This window comes from Balearica regulorum, chromosome 8, assembly GCF_011004875.1.
Source record: "Balearica regulorum gibbericeps isolate bBalReg1 chromosome 8, bBalReg1.pri, whole genome shotgun sequence".
Taxonomy (NCBI): domain Eukaryota; kingdom Metazoa; phylum Chordata; class Aves; order Gruiformes; family Gruidae; genus Balearica; species Balearica regulorum.
Window position 1 is genome coordinate 24,661,419 of NC_046191.1, and position 22,699 is coordinate 24,684,117.

At 37.9% G+C, this 22,699-nt stretch overlaps 1 long non-coding RNA gene across 2 annotated transcripts in view; it reads left to right on the forward strand.

The window, feature by feature from the left end:
• Positions 1–21,002, forward strand: part of LOC142602777 (uncharacterized) — a 29,979-nt gene extending 8,977 nt beyond the window's left edge. The window contains exons 1-3 of one of the 2 annotated variants that reach the window (XR_012836568.1): positions 1,075–10,019; positions 10,820–10,932; positions 18,996–21,002. This is a non-coding gene — a long non-coding RNA (uncharacterized LOC142602777). Of the gene's footprint in view, positions 1–1,074; positions 10,020–10,819; positions 10,933–18,995 lie in introns of those variants that run through there. The other variant, XR_012836569.1, reaches the window with a different exon arrangement.
• Positions 21,003–22,699: the final 1,697 nt, after the last annotated feature.

Genomic DNA, 22,699 nt, shown 5'->3' on the forward strand with positions numbered 1-22,699 from the left:
CTACATTCAGGAAACCTGCACAGGTTTCTCACAGGAAAAGCACATCATCTGAGCCAGAGTGTGAACACAGCAGTCAAGAACTGGAAGAAATAAAAGAAAGCAAAACCCAAAGCTAAACAAAAACCCAACCCAAAACCTTTTAACTTCTTCTCCATCAGAATATCAAGTTACAGTCATTTAAATGAAGAAGATATTTATGCCTTCCTCTTTTGGAGGTAATTTCCCAAGGTTTAAAATGCAGCTAAAAGGCTTACAATTCTATATTAGCACAGCCTGATTTTCAGTTTTGCTTATCACTGCCTGCCATGCAGCTGGCTTGCTTTCTCTCTTTGAAAGTTTCAGGTTCTTTACAGAGTAATTATGTTTTTAAAATACAGTTGAGAATCCTGATGTTATAATCATTTTCAGAGCCGCTATGTACATTACTAATTGTGTATATGATTCTCTTGACTGACTTCCATTGCACATGCTGAGATTACCAGTTACCAAAACATCATTATAAATTATAAGGTAAGGAGAATGAGGGCAGCTTTAAATTTCTGACTTGGTAAAGGTGTTGATAGCTTGTACTGAATGGAAATTCTTGTAAAAAATGAGGTTGGAAAATGTTCTTTTTCCTGAACTGTTAAAATGATAAATACTAAATAAACAGCTGCAATTGAAATGGTCCCTGCTGTCCAACAACTACTTTTCTAAACACCTAAGAAAGTAGCCATAAATACAGCCAAGCTTAGGTCTGATATCCAAAGTAAATAGGGAACACAGAAAGCAATGATCACTTCATAGTTTTTCCAGTGTATTCTTTCAAATTGCAAGCAGGAAGACCTCTAATAATCCAGAGCTCCCAATTCAGAAGAGATTTGCCTGGATATTTTAACTGGACATTACCAAACCACTGAAAACTACTACGAATAGGACAAATTCAGCAAAATATTTAGCCAAAAAGGAAATGTATGTGCACAAGGAGATATAACAATGGAGCAAAACTAACAGAGAGGACAATAAAACCCAAATCTTTTGTTGTCTTTAGAAAGTAGTTTGAGCATGTTGGGAGCTGAGTTATGAACTAACAAAGATTTCAAATACTGTGAATAGTGGTAGCAGAAAAATGAAAAGTAGATGCGTCTGGCCATTTTAAAATGTACAAACCAGGACTACAAGTCATTTATATATATATATGCACACACAATCCCTCTCTTATCTTGAATATGATCATGACTCCAATAAGCAGACAAGAAACTGCTTGGCACTCTGTTTCTGTTAACTCCTTAGAAGGGAAAACACAGTTCACATTACAAAAATTGTGGGATTCTTTTCTTTATAGAATAATGTAAACAAACATTTTTTATTTAATCTATTTAATGAAGTGCTATTTACTACCAGTTTGTGAAGCACTTCAGATAATAAAACCTAAATCCTTGATCCTAGTGGGAATTTTAAGTGCAAGGGTTTTTTTTTAAATAATGTTACCCATTAAATGTTTTAACTATGGCTTTAGGAATTTTAAGAAAGTCTCATAATTTTTAATGTCTCAATCTCTGTCTTAGAAGGTACATAATTTTTTGACCTACATTAACCAACTGAGACTCTTTCAATAGAATATGCAATCAATACATGAATAACGTCCCATGCATTAGCACTGAATGCACCGGAAGGTTAAAAGGTGCACAGTTTTACCATGAAGCCTTTTTTTAATTTTCCCTTTCAAGATTTTTCTTAATCTGGGACTGAGTAGATCCAATTCTAGATCCACTGCTCTAGAGGCTGCAAAATTATACCGTTCAGACATTTTTACCCCATAAAATATCACATCATATATACTTTCTCAATTCCCATACACTGCCCTCAATACTCTTTCAAAAATTCATGTCACATAACAAGGGCCATAGTCTGCAGGAGAGAAGCCACAGATGGGGCATGAGAGTCTGGCAAGGCATCACGAATGTTTTGCAGAACTGGTTAGGGATTAAGTTTTGGTTTAGGGCATTTTTGAAACCAAATTTTCTGATAAAGAAAATATACAGCATGTTCCATATATGTTACCGCATCCTTCTCTGAGCAGTTTCATTGTAAAAGTCTGTTTTCTTCTTTAAATGAAATATCATTGCCAATTGTAAATTCAGATGGAACAGGAAGGAGAAAAAAAAAAGCTTTATTTCTTGCTCATATTAAGACAATTTTTCAATTTCTAATTTTAGCTCTTTTCACGTTTTGTTTGTTAGGCATAACTGGGTCAACACTTTCATTCTTTCAGGTTGAAAATCCTGTCTGAAGAAAAGCAAAGTTACTTGTCATGAAGCAAAGCAAATGGCTGTGAATAATTTATAAGAAAGTAAAAATATTCTGCTTTTGAGACTTTAACAGGAGAACAACCTCAAGTTATAAATTATTATAATTACACTGAAATATGCTCTCCATCCTCTTATTCCTTTACTCTGATTACTGCCACAATACTTTTTGCTCGAATGGTTAGCAGTCTCCTGAGCACCGCAGACATGGACCCTTCAGGCCTGTGGCCAGCGCCCTTTGGACCATGAATTTATCTGTGACTACAACCCTGCTTCAACTTGTCTCAATGCGTTCATTTGGATTCTTGCAGGTTTCTCTCCTTATAGAGAGTAATGTGCAGGTATGTGTTAAATGTCTGGTGAGATGTGAGGTGAGGACTGTAATACAGCTGGGGGCTCCAGAAGAGAAAACGGTGCTCACAGGAGATTCTGAGATCATTAGTAAGACACAACACAGAGATCCACACCCCCACTGCTCAGGCAAAAAGCAACACTGATAGTAGGTAGGTAGGTAATTAAATTCTTGATCATTGATTAGTTCTGGCTCCTAAAGCCACGATGTTTGGAAATATTTGTTGTCATAACATAAATAGGGTCTTTCTCTATATAGAGATGGTAAAGTAGAGAAATCTGGTATATTTAAGGGAATAGTAAGATTACAGCAACTTGATTTGATGAGAATTCAATTTCATTAATGCTTTTGTTAAAATGTCTGCAACGAATGTGTCAATTCTCTGTGGTTCCAAGAGAAGGAGATGAATTACTTAACATCAAACTCTGTCACTGCTTTCTTGAAAATCTTTTATACAATTTCTGCAATACAACATCTCCAGTGTACTAATGCTGACATAAACACCATGATTCCCAGCATCTTTTTCTCAACAGACTTCTGGTTTTTAGGGTGAAAGTTCAGAAGCACAAGTGAAATAACTAAAATGTAGGAATAGATATATACGTAAACCAGCTTCCATAAATCAGTTCACATTAATTGTTGTGGTTGCCATCGGAGACAATAAGTTCATCCGCCTTCCTGTCACAAACATAATCTTTTACAATCCTGACCCACTTCTTACACTGGGATCAGACAGGCAAGAGAGGAAAAGGGCAGGGAGTCCACAGGTTCTTGTCAGCATGATTGATTCCAATCATTTGCACGTGCAAGATTTCAGCAATGCATTTGATATGTCCACATAAGGTGTGGTCACATACACTAAGACTATTGCTACCAATGTGTCCCCACAGGAGATACTCAATGACCAAGTCCTACAGGAGGAGTATGAAGTGTGCAATACCTACTGCTCAGCCATCTTCCTATGTTGATCAACGACTGTCGGTGATAGCCTGAGTCTTGGGGGAACCTGAACATCTCTTGTTCTTCAACTTTAGCCCTGGCTCAGAACAGTTCTTAATATGAAACCTCTGCCCAATATTCCCTTAACTCTCCCAATAAATAACTAAATTCCTGATTGACATAGTTCTAATGTTTGTCCCCTCATTTATTGCCCAGTAAGGATGCTAAAGCTCTTTGATCAAAAATGGGTGGTGAAGTTGTCATTCATTTTGAAGTGGAAGACCTGTCTAAGTAACAGTGCAGGGGGCCCAGGCTTACTGGAAACAGTCCTGCTTTAGATCTGCATTTCTGGGGGACTCGTAATTTAAAATTTAAGCCCTCAAATTTTAGACTTCAGAAAAGACAAAGAATCTGTGAACAGATTCTGAGCATCCCAACTGATTGGCCCCAGACATACTGTGTGCCAAGTGTGCATATTATCTTTTTGTATTTTTATACACTATTTATATTTTGTGGGTGAATATTACAGGAATATAAAATTTGGATATTACAAAGCTTCCTCCAAAGTGAAAAAAAAGTTAGTCTTTTTCTCACGGAATACCACAGACTTATTACAGCAGCTCCAAGTAAATTTCAGATTAATGTCATGGTGATTTTCCTTGAAGGGCTACTGAATATCTTCTACATTTATGTGCTATTAAATTGTTTTCATTCTTCCACAGCTCACCATTTGTGTAAGCATCATGTGAAATATTACTGTCTTGGCCTTGCTAGGCATACAACACACCATGACATACCAGAGAGGGAATTCAAAATTACTCTTCATTCAATTCCTTCATATTGCATGGCAAAGAGAAGAATCACATTTGCTCTGGTTGCCCGTGCCTTCAGGAATTCCTACTGATTTGACCTCGTCTGACCTTCAATTCCAGGCCACCAATTAGATTTCCTCTCAGCTTTGCAGTCATTAACAATCTCAGTGGAATTGCATCTCTCTACAGAAGAACTATGCTCCCAACTTCACTTTCTCTCTTCGTTATCTACAAGCTTGACCCCAAACATCCATGCTTTTCATATTTCATTCTTATCCAGCCACTTGCTATACATTTACTATAAAATGTCTGGCAACTCAAATCTGTACATTCTTGCTGTGTATAAAAGACAGATGTGCTTTGATTTTTGCCCTCAGGATAATGTATTCAACTTCAAAAATTAAAGTTTATTAGTGACATTTGTACTAAGAATTAAAAGGAAACTGTCCCAAGTAGGCCACTACTAAAGATATCCAGCATATGACTGGGCACCAGGATTTTCCGGACTGCACTTGCTGACTATCCTCCAAGGAACTCTTTTCCCTAAGCTAAAAGCAGCCTTGGGCAGGTGCCGATCACACTTCTTGTGATTTTCAAAACTCCCTCTGTGATTTTAATACCCAATTCCATTAACTTCAGCACTAGGCCTGCTAATCCTGTAGGTAGGGTAGAAAATCTTCAGCTGCATGCAGGTGCTTCAGAGATTAGAATGCTAATCACTCACATTTAGCTGCTACTATCAATTTAAGAAGGAAGGCAAAGACAGCAGAAGAGAGACAGACAAGCTTGGATTAACAGAGAGGCATATCCATCTCATGTGCTTTTTGCCTTTTTCTGAACAAGAATAATTCAATCCTCTCTCCATCAGTCTTGTCCTAAAGTTCTTGAGCCCAGACCACCAGACAGCTTTTAACAAATGGTAGCCCAGAGAATAAAAAAACACTGGGACTAGGGAGTTCCCTTGTCCTCTTCAGCAGATCATTTTCTTATTATACTATCAAATTATCAGCTTTGTTCAGGAGATTTTCATACAACCACACTTCTGTAGGAGACATGTAAGATCTACTCATAGCATATCGTCTTTGGATATTCAGTGATCTTTCACTGGAGAAGTTACTGTTTCACCTGAACACCAATAGCTATTGATCCTTCCTCCCTTACAAGATGACAGGCTTTGGAAGACAGATAAAGGAATACTTCCCTTTCAACAGATTGTACTCCAATGTGATCAGCTATTGCACCAAATTACCTGCATTTTCCTTCCTAGACATAGATGGGGGACAAAAAGGAGTATATTCTGTGACAGTAACTGCATTTTTACTTTTTTGATCTTGATTTATGGATTTTTCAATGTTTTTCTTTAAGAAATTATATCCCAGACTTTTTGTATTTGGAAATGTTTTCATATGCGAAGGTGGCTGTTACAGTGAACAGCTGAATCATATTGCAGAGACCACTGAGAGCTGTCAAATTAAAACCATGGCTGTCTGAAAAACTAAGGGAAAGCAAGACATTGTACAAATTAAAATGAGAACTTCTTTATACAGTGTAATAGAGAGTCACGAAAAATTTGATTTTTCTAGGTTTTGGGGTGGAGAGAAACGTGAAAGGCAAAATTCAATGCCACTTATTTCAAAGAGATATTTAAGAGACTGTAAGACTTATACACACGTTAATGCTCTCTCATGGAATGCAGATGTCCCTGTTAAGTGAAAATTAAGTCCAGAGAGCTTATGCTTCCATGCAAGATTTATTGGTACTGTACCTAAAGATTTCTCACAACCTCTTGTCTTTGTCACAAAACATTCAAGAAATAGCTCAATGCCGTCTCTCTTCCGCCACACCTGGTCTTCCAGGGCTGAGTTGCTACTTGGTTTTAAACAGTTCAGTTTAGGACATGTTGCCTTTTTTTTTTTTTTAATAATTAATATACTGCATTGACTCATACTTTTGGGATTTTTTTTTTTGTGTGTGTGTGGGCCTAAAATGAGACTCTGTGTCTGACTCTCTGTAGCCTTGAAGGTCATATAGTAATTCACTGGTGAGAAAAGTGGGTGGGTAACTATGAGTTTGTGGACAACTCCAGTTAAACTTCCTTTGTAAAAGTACAAAGGACTGAACATGGTATAAAACAGTGAACAACTGAAATATTTACCATGATAAATTACTTGCTTTATTATAGCTGTGTATTGGGGTAATTACTGAGAAAGCAATAATATAAAATAATGCTTGTGGATTTTAGATTAACAGAATTGCTGACAATTTTCTTTTACTTCATCCTAAATAACTTTTATTATAGCAACTACTAATATCTGTAGCATAAGAATGTGGCAGTTTTCTACTACAGGCAGAAGAAATAGAGAAACTCTCAGTATGTCATGGATTGAAACAAAGAAAACTTGTGGGAAGTTCAGTTTTCTTTGAACGAGTTTTTCCAAACTGCATGTGGAAAACCACATGAGAAAGGATATACGTATACATTTGCAGAAAATTGCCTCTGCCTTCTGTAATGCCAATTAGAGAGCAGAGATGTATCTGTTTTCCATGGGACTATGTGTGTCTTTATAACCACAGTAGGAAATAAGGAGGAGGATGGCGATGGCCCTAAGCTGAAACTTAAATTTATTCCTGTCAGTGTTGAGAAAACTATTTGGACCCTGTTTCCCAAGTGAAGAAAAAAGAACCTGATAAGAAAAGGCTCCAGACCTCCTTGGATGACAAACTGTTCCTGAAAACACGTTAGAAGGGAGAACTAAGAATAAAACTAACACGAACTACAAGAATTACAAAAAAACCCTCACACTAATTGGCAGGAAAAAGGTACTACTTAAAGGCTGGGGAATGTAGGGGCACAGAGAAGTGACAAAAGTGAAGTTTAGCTAGTATTGTAAAGGAAGTTAAGATTGCTGAAGGATTTTCAACTGCATACAAACAGAACAAGGAAAGTAAAGGTGGCATCACTAAACATTTGAGAAAAAGAATGAAACATGGACTAGACTCATGTAAATGCATTAAAAAATTAGGAAATGGGATAAAAAGCTGCATTGATATTGTTAGAACTCTTATGCCAGATCACGCCATCAAACTACCTGGCAGAACTGATTTGCTTGACAAAGGAATTATGAAAGATTAGATGCTTCTGATTAAGGCATTTGAGGGTGGTGCCACACAAGTAATTCCCAGTTCAGCTGAGGAGAAGAGTACAAGTGGGGATGGAACTGGTGGAAAGGGCCACCATTGTGTTATGCAGAAAGCATAAAGCTGGACTGGAGACTCCCTAGGAGCTGAGTTTCCCCAAGGACCAGTGTGGGAACAGAGGCTGTTTCATGCTTCCAGTAATAGTTGTCATAGAAAAGAGAGTAATGTGTTAATGAAATTTAATGATGGCACCGAAGAGGGGTGAACTGTAAATATAGGAGATACTCCAAATACCATGGAGGAAATTACAGGTGATAATGAAAAAAATGTGATAGGAACAGTCAGAAATTCAACAGTAGAAAATTCAAAGGGAATAATGATTCTGTTAACCGAGAACATTTCAATCCGGAGTATTGGAGTGGAAAAGGATGGGTATGGGAAGATCACAGGATAGTTATACACTCCTTGTAATTAATTTGTAAAAAAGGTAAATGCTGTCCTAGCGTGTCTTAGGTGTGGTATTTCTGGTGACAAGCAAATACAATACACTGTTGACAAATTGTGTAGCATCTACAATTATAGTCACACTCAGAAAAGTGATGTTAAAATACATTACTGAAACTGTACTTATTTTGCTAAGTAAAAGAGGAACACCACTATTTTCAAAGAGAACTTCCACCATAAGCAGCCTGGAAAAGCACACATCCTGGTTTCCATTTTTCTCAGAGCTGACTTTATTGCATGGTCTTAGAAGACACCTACTCTCCTTTGCTCAGGTCTTGGGAACAGACTGGCTGCAGCCTCTCATTTCCCGGGTGTTGCTGCATCCTTGCTGCTGAACCAGCAGTCTGCATTCCTCAGAAATGCAGAGGAACGGGAGAGTTCAGCAAGCGAGCATGTCTCTGCCTGGTTGCTTCGTTGCTCTCCCTCAAGCCAAATGCTGCAGTATGAACCATGAGGCTTCTACTTGGGTGAGACCCTTGGGTACAACTCTGCTTTCTCAGCATGCCTCACGGTGGGAAGCAGGCTCTGCAGTTCAGTGACTGCCTTCCAGCTGAATGAACTATCACGTACTGAATTTAGGAGCTTTGGTTGGCACACATGCTTATTTACCTCTGGCATTAGATTTAAATGACAAGGCAGGAAATGATCATCCTTCCCCTTGACAAAGTGGTCAAAGTAAGACCTCTGCAGCAGGGCAGCGACAAGAAAGTGGAAGAGGAGGGCACGCTCCCTATCTGTGACACCGAGCCGTGTGGCTAATCGCTCCATCCTATAAGTGGCCCCTCATCAGCACACAGCTACAGTTTCCGCAACAACTAGATCATTAATCTGGCTACCCGTTTTCACTGGCCGGCTCAGAAAACCGCACAATGCTGCGATCATCAGTGAAGTGTAAGATTTTTCTATGTGAAACAACCACCTGCTGCTTGTGTGCCTGCTCCCGGGTACTGTTGGTGAGCAGCTTTGCTGGCCACGAGGGACAGATGAGCAGGCAGCAGCAGCAGACAGGATTTTTCAGGGTGCAGAGTCAGACTGCTGCCCTCCTCATCTGAAGTCTGATGTTGCTCAGGACCACTGTGATACAGATAATCCTTTGACTTATTTTAGAGCTGATCAACAGGCAAGAATCTGTTTCAGCTGCCTCGAAAGAGAGAGTTCCTTCATAAAGACTGTACAAAAATAACTGATTTTTTTTGGTCTGTTATTCCATTTACGCTCACATGTTTGTCCAGTGCACCCCCAGGTCATATAGCTCACAACCATGTTTCTTTTCTTTCCTTCATCATTAATCCGTAACCAGTGAATCTATGTGCAGGCAATCCTACATGAGACAGATCCAGCACGAGACAAAATGAGGCAAAGAGGATTGCATCTGACAGAGCTGTTTAAATAAATTGTTAATTTTCTTAGAATACCGGGGGACCTGTCTGTAGCACCAAATCTCCATAGCTTGTAATCTTATGAGCCATCTGTCTCCCTGTATACTAGAGAAGGTTGTGGACTTGGGAGGATGATGAAATATTAGGATGTAAATGTTGAGGGGGTGGGAGATTATTGCAATATCTAATCCTGCATCTTGCAAGATGATGGGTTCCCTAGCCTCCCACTGTGGCAAGGGAATACAGGGTGTTCAAAATCTTCAAGGTCTGAGCCCTGAAATGCACACACACTTAGCAAATTGGATCAATTTTACTGTTAGATGTGTGAATGTATGTGCTTTTATTTCTTTGGGTTTATTTTTCTTTTAAATACATATTTTACCTACTAGAAAATAAAAACATTATATTAGCATTTTATGTTAGGTTCAACAAGCACAAAATAGAAAAATCAGCCCACTCAGTCTATTGACCTTTAAGACATACTGCAAAACGATGTTTTTACTCAGCTTTGCAGAGGACAGAGACTGGGTTAAAACTAACTAGTACTTATTCATTTTTTATAGGAGGGATGTGTCTTGGATTAAAAGAACTCACATCTTCTCAGTGGGTTAGGCCATGTATTACATTTACTTTCTAAAATTAATAAACGTGGTATGTAATAGGAGGCCTTCTTTTCAGTGTAAATTAAATATTCAAAATTGGGTCTGGTCTGTGGTCATGAAATTAATTTGTTTATATATCTCTCTCCTGAAAAATGATGTGACTTCTTTGAAAGACTAATAAATGTCTTCTCAACTCAAACTCTTCAGTGTAGTAATTCATGTCCTCTGCGGCTTTATATCTCAAAGGAGACAATATGGTAGAAGATCAGAGAAGACTTTTAGGAGACCTGTGTTTCTTTTCTAGTTTAAGAACTGAGAGGTTTAAAAGAGCAGGAACTATATCATAACTTTACAACTGGCCTTCAGCCACTTTTCCTTGAGTTTCCCCATTGAAGCAGTACTTATAAGCCTATGCAGTTTGAAATCTTTGCGCGAACTGTATGCATATTTTTTATGGGAATCTATTATGTATTAATTATAATTTACAAAGAAACTATCACACACGCTTCGAGTTGTTACAGTTATTTTTAGATTTTTTCTGTGAAATGTAACTACCACATTTTAATAAATATTAAAACAAGTGCCTTCTCCCAAACTCTTGAAGATTATCAACTGTAAAACGCAACACAAAATCACTCCATCCATTTTCCTTTAGCCATCTAATTTAACAAAGCACTGAGCCTTTTCATAGAAAGTCCAAATAAGAAAATACACTTTTTACCTTAGCCTAAATCAGAATCTTAGAGCTGATTTGTCAGCTCTATGTTGATTTTTGAAATTAACTGCCAATCTTTTTTTTTTTTAGATGTATAACTGATTGATACAACTTTTATAAGACAACTATCAACAAGCCTCTAGGTAAAAGAAATGCCACAAATGATCAGCTTCACTGAATTGAGGAAAAGTCTTCAAAAGCAGGTAAGAAATGTCAATTTTCCCCTTCCAACAAACCCCAGTGAAAACAGCTCATAGATGCTTAAGGTCACTAGAGGGACTGCTGTCATTTCATATAAATATACACATATATATGCTGTTACTTACAGTATTTTCCAGACTTTTCAAGTTCCTTCTCCTGTATGGAAGCTTTTCCTTTCTGGAATTCCAAATTATACCAAAAAAATCACACTAAAAGAAAATGCCAGAACATCAGCTTCTCAGCTAAATAGCACTGGTGAATGTTGACAAATATCAACGTTTTGGTGTGATCCCAGAATATATATAAACAAGTTTAACCAAGAATCAGGCTTATTATAATCTTTATGAATACACAGTGGAGTAATGCAGAAATTTACAATGTAATTAATGGGCCAATAACTAAAATAATTTTGTAGCTTTGATAATTTAGAAATAAGTTCTCTAAGGGACATTAAAAATGGATTCCAGACATTTGTTACAGAATAATTCATGTTCTAATTACTAAAATGGTTCCAATGCACTAGAAAGCACATGGCAGCACACAGCAAATGATGTTCCCAACCTGGTCAGGGACTCCAAAACAGAATTATCAATAAGTTATATAAAAGCACTCTCATTTGACCCTTTATTCGCATACCCTTTTGGAAATAAAAAGAATTTGTCTTTATCTGAGAGGTATCCACTTTTAGAGCCATTAGTTAAAATCCTACTAGCTATTTGAAAACAATGAGTATGCAACTCAGAAGAATACAGATTCTTTGATTTCTATAAAGTGTTGGAACATTTTATAATCTCTTTCTTCTAAATGAAAGCAACAATGAACTCAATCCAAATATCCAGCACACAAAACCAATGTCCTATTAAAAAAAACCCAAAACATCTAAATCTAAATTTCTGTATTGAGAAGAGGCTTTTCAATCATCACTACTCCAATCTTGCTACTTGACAGCTAAAGACACCTCCTGGACACACATCTTAACTTTATCCATGCTATTCTACTGCAGAAAGAACATTGCTAATTAAAAGAATCTCAGTGTATGGACAAAAGAAGAGATGGGAAGAGAATATATATTTTCACCTCTACAGGAAATATTCAGTCCAAAACCAAAATAGCGCATCATTATCCTGCCTGGGGGTTTTTTTTCCCACATTTTCAGTATGTATTGGGTCTGGCTGAGACAGAGTTAATTTTCCCCATAGCAGCCCTCATAGTGTTGTGCTGCGTGCTGGTAGCTAGCAAGGTGTTGGTAACACACCAGTGTTTTGGCTATTACTGAGCAGTGCTGGCACAGCATCAGGGCTGTCTCTCCAACGTTTCCACCCCCTGACTAGGAGGCTGGGGGTGGGCAAGATCCAAGATGTTCAGAGGGGACACAGCCAGGACAGCCGACCCAAACTGACCAAAGGGATATTCCGTACCATACGATGTCTGCTCAGCAACAAAAAGCTGAGAGGAAAGAGGAGGAAGTGAGGGCATTAATTATTTACAATGTTTGTCTTCCAGAGCAAGTGCTATGCGTACTGAAGCCCTGCTTCCTGGGAAGTGGCTGGACATCGCCTGCTGATGAGAAATAGAGAATTATTTTTTTTTTCTTCTATGCACAGCCTTTTGCTTTATTAAACTGCCTTTATCTTGACCCACGAGTTTTTATCCATCTTATTTTTCTCTCCTCCCTGTCCTGCTGACAAGCTGAGCAGTTTGGTGGGCCAAGGTCCACCCACCACACAGTATTTGTTTCAGTATGAGTTTGGTGGGAATCTAGATAAAAACTTTGGCATGTAATTGTATAAAAATTAATCCTAGACTGAGGTAAACTCATGAGCCAGAGATGCAAGTTTCTTTTAACCACTTTGGGTCCCATCTAATGGGAAAAAATAAAATACATACTATATTGCAAGTTGACATATAAATATCACAGAAGGATTTTTTCTTGACAAGACATAAGGACACGGATATGTGTTCTTTCTATTGTACACAGAAGATAGTGCTCTCTATTGCATTGGATTTTTAGGCAGAGTAAACCAAAAAGAAACTATCAGAAAACTTTAATTGACTTACTTTTCTTTTTATAGACCTTGATATTTGTATTAGGCAATTTCCTTACTCAAATTATTGACCTTATTTTTATACTATGATTTATACAATAGTGGCTTTTTAATTTTCTTTTTAAATTTTTCTTCTTGCCTTGCATTTTAGACAGGACATGCTGCAATGGCTACACATTAGCAAATACTTCCGGTTTGAACTTTCTGTAAGTTAACATTTTGAGAGTTGAAGACAAATATACTTTCAACCCAGAATTGTTACTCACATAAGGTACCCACACAGGACTATAGATATGACCAGAACTTAGAGCTGACGCATGCTCAGCTGGAGGTCAGGCAAGGTACCCTACATTTAGCCACCTAAATTGCTGCCTTTGTGTTCATACAAAAAACTTGCATAAAAGCTTCTGGTCCAAGACATCAGTGATTTAAATGGTGTTATAAGAGGGCAAGCAGAATAATTGACATTTGTCTGCCAAGTTCCAGTGCAGAATTCTATTGGGACAAGAGTAGAGATTTATGTAAAAGGAATCAAACAGAATAAAAAAAACATGAGATGGAGGCGGGGATACTCAGCTGCCCAGGAAAACACATACCTAGATACATGATTTAACAGTGATCCATTACCAGTTTCCAATTACCATTTGCAGGTGCCCAATATTGTTTTTGACTGTCACATTTCCATGTGCAAAGTAGTTCATTATAATACCCAGTGCTAAAGATTCTTGTGTGCTCAGGTTTACTTTTAAATTATGTTTTCATGCAATTTTTATTCCAGTATAACCCTTTTAAGACTCACAGCAACACCGGATCAGCTGTGGCTTTGAGTAGAAAGAGGATTTCAAAAGGGTTTTCCCCTCTTGAAAACCTCCGGGGACACAGACCCCCCATGGTGCCACAGGGCAGCCTGCTCCAATGCTGCTCTACCCTCCTGATGAAGAATTTTTTTTCAATGTTCTGTCTAAACTCTGCCAAGCTGCAACTTGTGGCCACCACCCCTTGTTATACCACCACTACGACAAGAAGCCTGGGTCTGTTGTCTTTGTAACTCCCCTTCAAGTCGGGTTTGGTTGCTATTAGGTTGCCCTTAGCCTTCTCTTCAGTCGAGTAAACTAGCTATTCCTACTAAAACCCAAACTGCAGTTCCCTCTGTAGGGTAAGTGAAATAGAACAACACTTTAATATTTAATAACTCAATCATCATTTTACCTGTACTTTTAGTTTGTTGTCTTGAGCAACAACGGATGTAACCCTCTGCCCAGAGCCTACTTGCAACGACAGGCTTGCTAATAGGTGAGTTTAAACATAATGTTCCAGTTTCTAGTAAGAGCACAAGATTTTCATTTTAACTTACTATACCTAACAGTGTTCTTTGCCACAGGCAGTTAATGCTGTTCTTTTGTAATTCTATCCATAAAAATGCTACATCCCCAAATTATCATCATCAGAAGTTGACAATCTGCCATCTTTCTCTCGGAAGTGTTACTTCTCTGACATGTTATAGGATGATAGCAAATGCTTGGTTCTAAGAATCCACAAGTACATTAAAGTAAATCTTACCTTACATCAATGTGAATACAAAGCTCTTGTAGTGTGACTTGCTGTATTTTCTGTGTTGCTTTCAGATATTACAAACTAAACTGGATCAGGCTGGATTAGTACTTTCAGAGATTACCAGCGACTAAATTCTTCATACACTGGTACAAAAGATAATTAGTTATTTGAGAATTTATTCCTATATGAACATCCCAAAATCATCCCAGGATAAGGTATGCTACAACATGCTGCTTAAACTGCCACCTTCAGAGAGAACATAAAACAAATGTCCAGATAAGATCTGATTGCAAATACCACGACGTTGGTAGCTTTCCAACTGGAAGATTGCTATTTTTAAGACAAAAAGTAAACATAATAAAATCTGAAGGTACAGTCTTGCTCTGTTTTGAAACTAAGTTTCTCATGGCTTTTGTTCTCATTGTGCGGCGCTGCAGGAGTTAATACCAAGATGCCCTCCTGCCTGTTGACAGCTGCCAGGCTTGCTATGAAATGGCGGGACGTGTTCTGCCAGAGAAGACCCCCTGTAAAAAGGCTGACCGAATTTTGTGCCATTTTCCACTTTCACACCTTTTCTAGCCGGTCAGAATTCTAAGAAAATCACTGCTGGTAGGAAAAAAAAAAAAAATCTGAGACACTCTATTGTAGAAACTAACTGATACGAACTTCTTTAAAACATCCTCTCTGTTAAAGGCTTATTAAAATAAACCTTTCAGCCTATGCCCATGCTGTCCACATGGGCTTTAAGTCAGGGCATAGTAAGTATGCAGAAGGACATGAAACTCTAGACCAGCGAGGCGGTGCACGGCAGAAGGCCTGGCTGCCCTCCCTGCAAAGGGTGTACGTGCAGAGGGAGGTGGGGGCTCTCAGCAGGGCGCTGCCCCTCACGGTGCCCCTTCAACTTGCTGTTTGTGTCCTCTCCTCCCTTCTGAGCACTGGGCTCTCACAACGTACTCATCACTAAAAAGTCTCTACCATATTCCTGTAAACAATTACAAAACTAAAAAGGCAAAGGAAGCAGTCAACCTGTACGATGCCAAAGCACTGTTTTTTATTAATGTAACAAAATCAATCACAGTGAAAAAGTTCCAGAAACTTTTAAATGCAACGAGCAATAAAAACAAGAATTTTGGCAGGACCTTGGCAAATAAAAACATTAATGCTATGAAGTCGCTCTAATCATGTAACAGACGGATTTTTCTGTTTAGTTTTCATCACATTACAGGCATATTGTTTATATATTGCCTCTTGGCATATCTTTACAAGAGAAAGAAGGTGCCACCTTTTACAGAGGAGGCATATTTTTATTAACCTGTCTGTGCCCATGGGCAGTCACTGCTCATCCTGGGTCATCTTTCCTCATGATCTTTTGTGACAATCAGAGGATTTCTTTCTAAAAAAGAAGCTGTAAAAATCAGAAAAATTTAGTCATCTCTCAAACGCAGCTGACTGAAACCCCACAGTAGAAGATGAGAGCGCAGAGGATAAGCCAGACCGTAGGGTGGTGGGGACTACTGTAAAATGTTTTCTTTGTAAATCAGATAAAAGACACATTTACAAAAAAAAAAAAAAAGCGCCTTCCGTAATATCAGTTTACTATAGTAATTCAAACTGAGCTGTGATTTAAGAGCTCTGCTGCCTCATCAAGAAATACTCTAGCTCCCAAGCCAATACTTTGTTCTTTAGTTTGCCTTTTGGGATTCAAATAAACTACAGCAAAAGACATTTTACATATCTTTGATTCAAGCTGTTTCTTCCTATTGATAGCATAACTCCTTATTCTTCCTTTTGCTACATTTGAAGGGGTTTTTAACTTTCAGTACTAATTTATTTCTAAGTTTCAAAATTCATGTTAGTAAAGAGTTTTTAAGAAGTAATCACTGTGGCAATTCAAATATCATGTATGTTAATCCTAACAAAGTGCATTCAGATAACATTAATGGGCTGATTTACAAGCAATAAAGCAAGGATGGGACTATTCTTAATTTATCCCGCTGTGTTCAGATATTACCACACATATGGCAAAGGAGATTACCAGCAGTTCTGAGACCCCCACAATTCTTCAGGCATAACAAAGCAGATTAATGACAGAGTAATAAGGTCAGCTCAGGTATAACACAACCTTTTCTCCTGGATTACTTCAAGGCTAAATTTGGCCCAATTTAACACAATATTTCATTTTACTTGCTGATTTGGATCATTGTCTTAAAGCAGAATAGCAGTGAATTTTATGTCTGAAGGAGATGAGTGATCTGCAACCCAAGAGATTAAATCTCTCATTTACTCTCTCACTAGTTCTGGTTCTAGATAACAAAAGCCAGTACTTGCCTTCACAAAATTGTTGAGAAGAGAATGACTTGCTCTCCAGATGTAAAAGTTAAAAGTAAAGCAGCACATCTGAAGCACAATTAAACAAATACGGGAGATAGCACAGGCAATATTTCTGGTGAATTTCGGGCCATTTGGGAAGAATTAAACCAATCACATGTGCAGCTGAAAATAATTAATCTAGCTGCTTTAAACAGAAAAACTGCTCATCGTCATTGTGAGAAAGAAATGAAGACAGAGAACAGTAGGTGAAAAGAAGCTAATAGCGTATCTGATAACACAACTCTGTCCCAGATGAATTCACTGTTAGAGAAGATAGTTATTACCTATAAAATTAAAGGCAATAAATATAATATAAATAGTGCTTGAGAAAAGCTGGTATATCTCCAAGATTTCACACACAATCTCTAGTTGTTTTCTGACAGATTAATTATCTCATAATAAAACCATAAAAACATTTAATTAAATGCAAAGAGAAAAGTCGTGTACTCCCATGTAATGGGAACATCAGCAGTGATAAATGGTGTGCAGCTGTAGTGAATACATTGTTATACCTGTGTTTATTGGAAGGCAAAAAGAAACAGGTGTGGTCTATGGGGTAAGGAAGGGATTTAAGGCAAAGGGATCAGGTTTCTAGGTCAGGGATAATTTCTGACATGTAATTTCTTTGTTGAGGGTTATACTGATTTATAAGTCTACATAACAAAAATAAGACTCCCTTCATGGCACTGTGGGAAACTGAATTCCCCATACTTTGTACAGCCCTTTGAGTTGGAAAGTGCTCTGAAAATTAACCTACTTAGTTTACAAAAAAATCCTCTGTTACTGGCTTGGAAACTGACTTCTGTGCCCAGTTTTTCTAAAGGATCAGGTAAAAAACATCAAAAAATGAGCTCTGAAGTCAAAGGCAGAGGGGTAGATCCTTCACTTTCCTATGCTTGCACCAACTTCAGTTGCCAGCCTTTACTCCCTTTTTTCCTCTTGACATAGACACACAGACATTTTTCTGACTGTAGGAAAAAGACAGCTAGCTTGGGTCAGTGCGCTTGCCTTTCCATTGAGTGATCTATGTTAAAACCCACAAATAGACAAGGATGCCCGTGATAGCACTGTGGCCTCTAGTAGTTATTAATCACAGGTGAAGTGCTATTGCCTTCTGCATGCTCCAGCCATGCACTGCATGATCAGGCATGACAGCCGAACAGAGGCTGGGACAGCTGTGTATATAATTGCTCCCATATTAGAACACAGGGCTCCATTTTATTAGTGCGTACTCTCACTAGGAAAGCAACTGTCCTTTATCAGTGCAGGGACTAAGGGACCCTAATGCTAAAGTCAGCAGTACAGGTGAGATGGATAAAGACGATAGGTAGTGGAAAGCCATGGCAGAGCATCAGGGAAGCGTTCTGTGCTGCTCACATGAGCTGAAGTTATACTGACCATGAGCATAGGAGTGACAACTTCACCCAAGGCTGGACTAGACTGAAGTATGCTAGGGAGGAACTCACATGGATATCACCTGGGGAATGGTGACCTGCCTCGCATTCTTACCTTTGGTAAGGAAATCTGCAAACCCACAGAGCGTTTCTGCAGGACCCTGAATGAAGGAGGTATCCTTGTCCTAAAAAGAGATTTATTAAGCCAGATGAAGACTAATACAGAAATCAAAACAAACAAACTGTTACAGTCACAGATATTGGAAACTCTTATTTCCACTGTGTTGTGTGAGGGAGTCAGAAGGCTGCCTAGAGATTCAAAAGAGGTGTTATGCTGGAGTGCCTTCTGCCCCTGCTCCTCCACCTGGAACATCTAAAATATCTTACTGTCACTGCATAACTTGCTATAGCCTCAAGAAAATGTTCAGGAAGCACTAATGTCTGTAACCAAAGCCTTGAAAATAAGGCATGCTATTTTGAAGTCCAAGAATCTTTTAGGAAAAAATTGTTGGTTAGGTTATTTTGCACAGTAATAATAAAGTGCATCACGATTTCATCCTTTTCAATTCATTCAGATTTTAATGAAATTTTTAGATACATGAATTATCAGTTTCAGAAAGGTGGAAGATTAAAACATTGCAATGTAAACAACAAATCATTTCTTAGATCAATTTCCTATATTTTCTGTCTTAAATCTTCCAGATCACTTGAACTTTTACCATGAATGACTACTTAGCCAAAGATGCTACCTTTAAAGAAAAGTACCTTTCCTACCGAGAGAGGACCGAGAATTATTACAAGAGAGATCACAGGACTTCCTAAAGCAGTGGCTGTGGAATGAACCGAAATGCTCACAGTGAGCAAAAAGTGTGTTGAATGGTTCCTGATGGGCTTTGTTTTGCTGTAGATAGACAGGAGGATGGGAGATGTTTAGAGCTCTGAGCAACATGCAGTTAATCAGACATCTAGACTCAGTAACGAAAATGAAACTTTTATGGAACTATTTGTTTAAACCCAAGGCAATGACATTTCCGGGATCTTAAAGGCTTGATTATCACCAACCTGGTGCATGCTTATGACCCTAATAAGCCTTTGTATTTCTGTTTCTTTGGCATAACAGAATAAATAGCATTGATTCTAAATTGAGTGGGGGGATGACAGAAAGGGGAAAAGGAAGGTGCATATGGAAGGAAGAGGTTACTATGTCATCTCCAGAAAATGTTGACTTATAATGCAAAAAGGTTATAAATATTAGTCTTATTACAAAGTAAAATAAAATTGAAAAATGAAGTATCCAGAAATTCAGCTGAGGCTCCACCAGCTGATGATACTTCTCAAACTGCTTGACGAATCCTTCCTTGCTCGACTTTTCATCCCCTTGCTCAAAGTATACCAATTCTCAAAGTCAACTGTCCAGACACAACATGCTAATGCTCTCTGCCAATGCTGACTACTACTTCATACACAAAAAAGGACTATGTACATCTATAGTCTTCTGCGGGAAGGAATACAGGGCAAACTCGAATTAGCACCATATTGCAATGTCTAGCAATCTGTCCCAATTCTGCAGCGAATCCTTTCACTTGCATTAAGAAAAGTCTTACCTCTAAGGTTATTTCTGTGGCCATGGAGGAGTGCAGCACATTTTATTAATTCTGTTACTGGATTAAAGATTTTGCAATGTACTCTAAAGCATTTGAGAGTTTTCTTATGAAAGCAAGCTATAAAAGTGTGTGTGAAATGTTTCTCCTCTATGACAAACAGTTGTACTATAATGGAAAAACTACAGGGTAAGAGCGAGAATTTATTAAGCTTTATTATGTTGAATAATGTTTAGATTAGTAACAATTAGATGGAATAAAAGCATCATGTGAATGTGACTAAAAAGAAATATTTAAGCCATATGGTAGTTATTAATAAGTCAACATAATTTTTGACAGCTATCCAAATATCTTAAGAACCTTTTCAAAGTCATGGTCCATGTAGATGCAAAATCTGTATTTATTTAAATATTGCATATCAAAAGAAAGATAAATATGCAAAATCTAAACACCAAAGTATGTGTGTATTCTAAGGAAAACAAGTTACCCAACGTGGAAGTCAGTGGAAAGTTTTTGATGGTACTTTTGAGAGATTTTTAAAGATTCTTGTGTGCCTAAAGACACAGATGGATTTGTACAGGAATTCTTAAAATGTTCTAAAAGACCTACAGGATTTATGTACCTACCAAAAAATCATTTATGAGAAAAGTCCTTGCTGATGATTTAGTGTGCAATTACTTAATATTACATACTTTCTACTTTAATCGAAATCTTAAGCTCTAGTCCAGCACTCCATTGATTTAGATAGTGCCCGATATTGTTTTACAGGATGTTTATAGCTTTAGGGCCACGATGTCTAGCACTAACATAGAAACTGAATAATAAAACTCACCTAAATTATACACGGCTACATTAAAAATAGGGACAACCCAAATGTCACTGGCATCATTAAATACTAAACAGTCCATTCTTTCAAAACTGGAATTTGTTATGTATTACATTGTGTGCTCACAGACACCATATATGAAATAAAAGGTGCTTATGCTTCATTCACTTTCTGTCATCAGGTTATAGTACGTACATTTCTGACAGAATAGAGCAGGTCAATAAGGTATTATATGACAGATTCATAACTGTTTTCATAGCCTTCTGCACAATCTGACTACAGAACGGCCTTGCCAGACCAGCTAAAGGTCTCATCCCCAGACCACAGGGAAGCCAGTAGCCATGGAGAGCCACCACAGGAGGTGAGGCATCTCAGAGGTACACAGCAAAAGGACAGCAGGCAACGATCACTATTTGCAGCAACAACAATTTCTATTGGATGTAAAGAATCAATTTTTCATAGTGCCCATACTGTCAAAAGTTAAGCAGTGGAGCAGGTTGCCCAGAGAGAGAGCACAACCTCCATCCTCAGAAATTTCCAAACTCTGGCTGAACAAGGCCCCAGCCTACCTTTGAAGCCACCCCTGCTTTGAGCACAAGGCAGGACAAGATGACTTTCAAATGTCCATTCCGATCTTAGTTTTCTATGATTCTTTTCTTGAGAAGCCTCCAAAGGATAGAGGAGATCCTTTTGCCCAGTCCCCATCTGGGTACTGGCCAAGGCTTGCCCAAATACTGGAAAGTTTGATAAGAGTCAGCAGAGCACTCAGCATGGACACAAACTACCAGAAGCCCCAACAGATGATGTCATTTTTAAGGGAACAAATTTAACCGCTAATTTGAAATAAATAACCAAAATGTTAAATGTGGCATTTGTCCTTTTACAATATGTTTAAAGTTATCTTTTTCTTTATTGTGTGTCTCAGTATGAACAACTGAAACATTATTGGTTTTTTTCTGTGCCAAAAATCTGTTAGTTTTTTGATTACAGAACAGGAACTTACACTTGTGCTATACCACCTCTATGACAAAATCAACTTTTTAGTCACGTAGGAGAAAAATAAGCCATGGAAAAAAGTAAGAAAGAAATTCAGTCTTTGGAGATCTTAGTTTTAAATACAGAGTAAAACTAATTTCTTCCTCTAGCTTTCTACTAATTTCTGGTAACTTGTTGCAGTCTAAAATTAATTTAGAAAACTCCTGTTAGAAAAAAAATGCAAGAAGCTTCAGTTTAAGAATACATTTAAAAACGTTTATCTTTAAGCATAAGCTTAAATTCCATGAAGTTCCAAATATATATTTACACACCCTTAATATTGGACATTTTTTCAATGCCTTTTCTGAAGGAGTATATTTGCTTCACTTTGCACACACAGTCCCTTCCCCTCCTAAGGCTACTGATCTTATTGACAAAATGCTGCAAACCATGAACATTCCATGCTGCTACCATTATTTTCATCTGTTTCAGTATCTGGTGACCGCTATCGTTGTCCCCCAAAATAGTGCAGTAGAAGGCTACTTCACACAGTAAAAGAATGGAGAATTGACATGAGAAAGCAATTATGTGGGAAACATCGAATCAAGCATTCCCAGATGGTATATTTATATTGAGAATAAACTGTAAGGGAGCCAAGTTGGAAGTCTGTGAAACTTCCACCATTGTTAAAGGGACACTGTCCCTTAGTCTGGGGGCCCAAACTGCAAGGGGATTTTACAAAACTTAAGATGAAATACAAAATATTAATTAAAATTCAAACCAGTAATTTTCTTTCTTCTAATATAAACATCTATCTGAAGTACTAAGAGGTCTAACAGTACTATTATGCAGGGGTACATAGAACAGAAAATAAAATTGGATGGAGAGAAAAGCCAGGCTGAATGTTTTCCAGTGTCACAGTCTGGGCTTTGTGAAATACAGAAAAGAAACTAGAGAGTGATAGATCCCAAAAGAGGTATTTTAAAATTGTTTCCATTGTAATA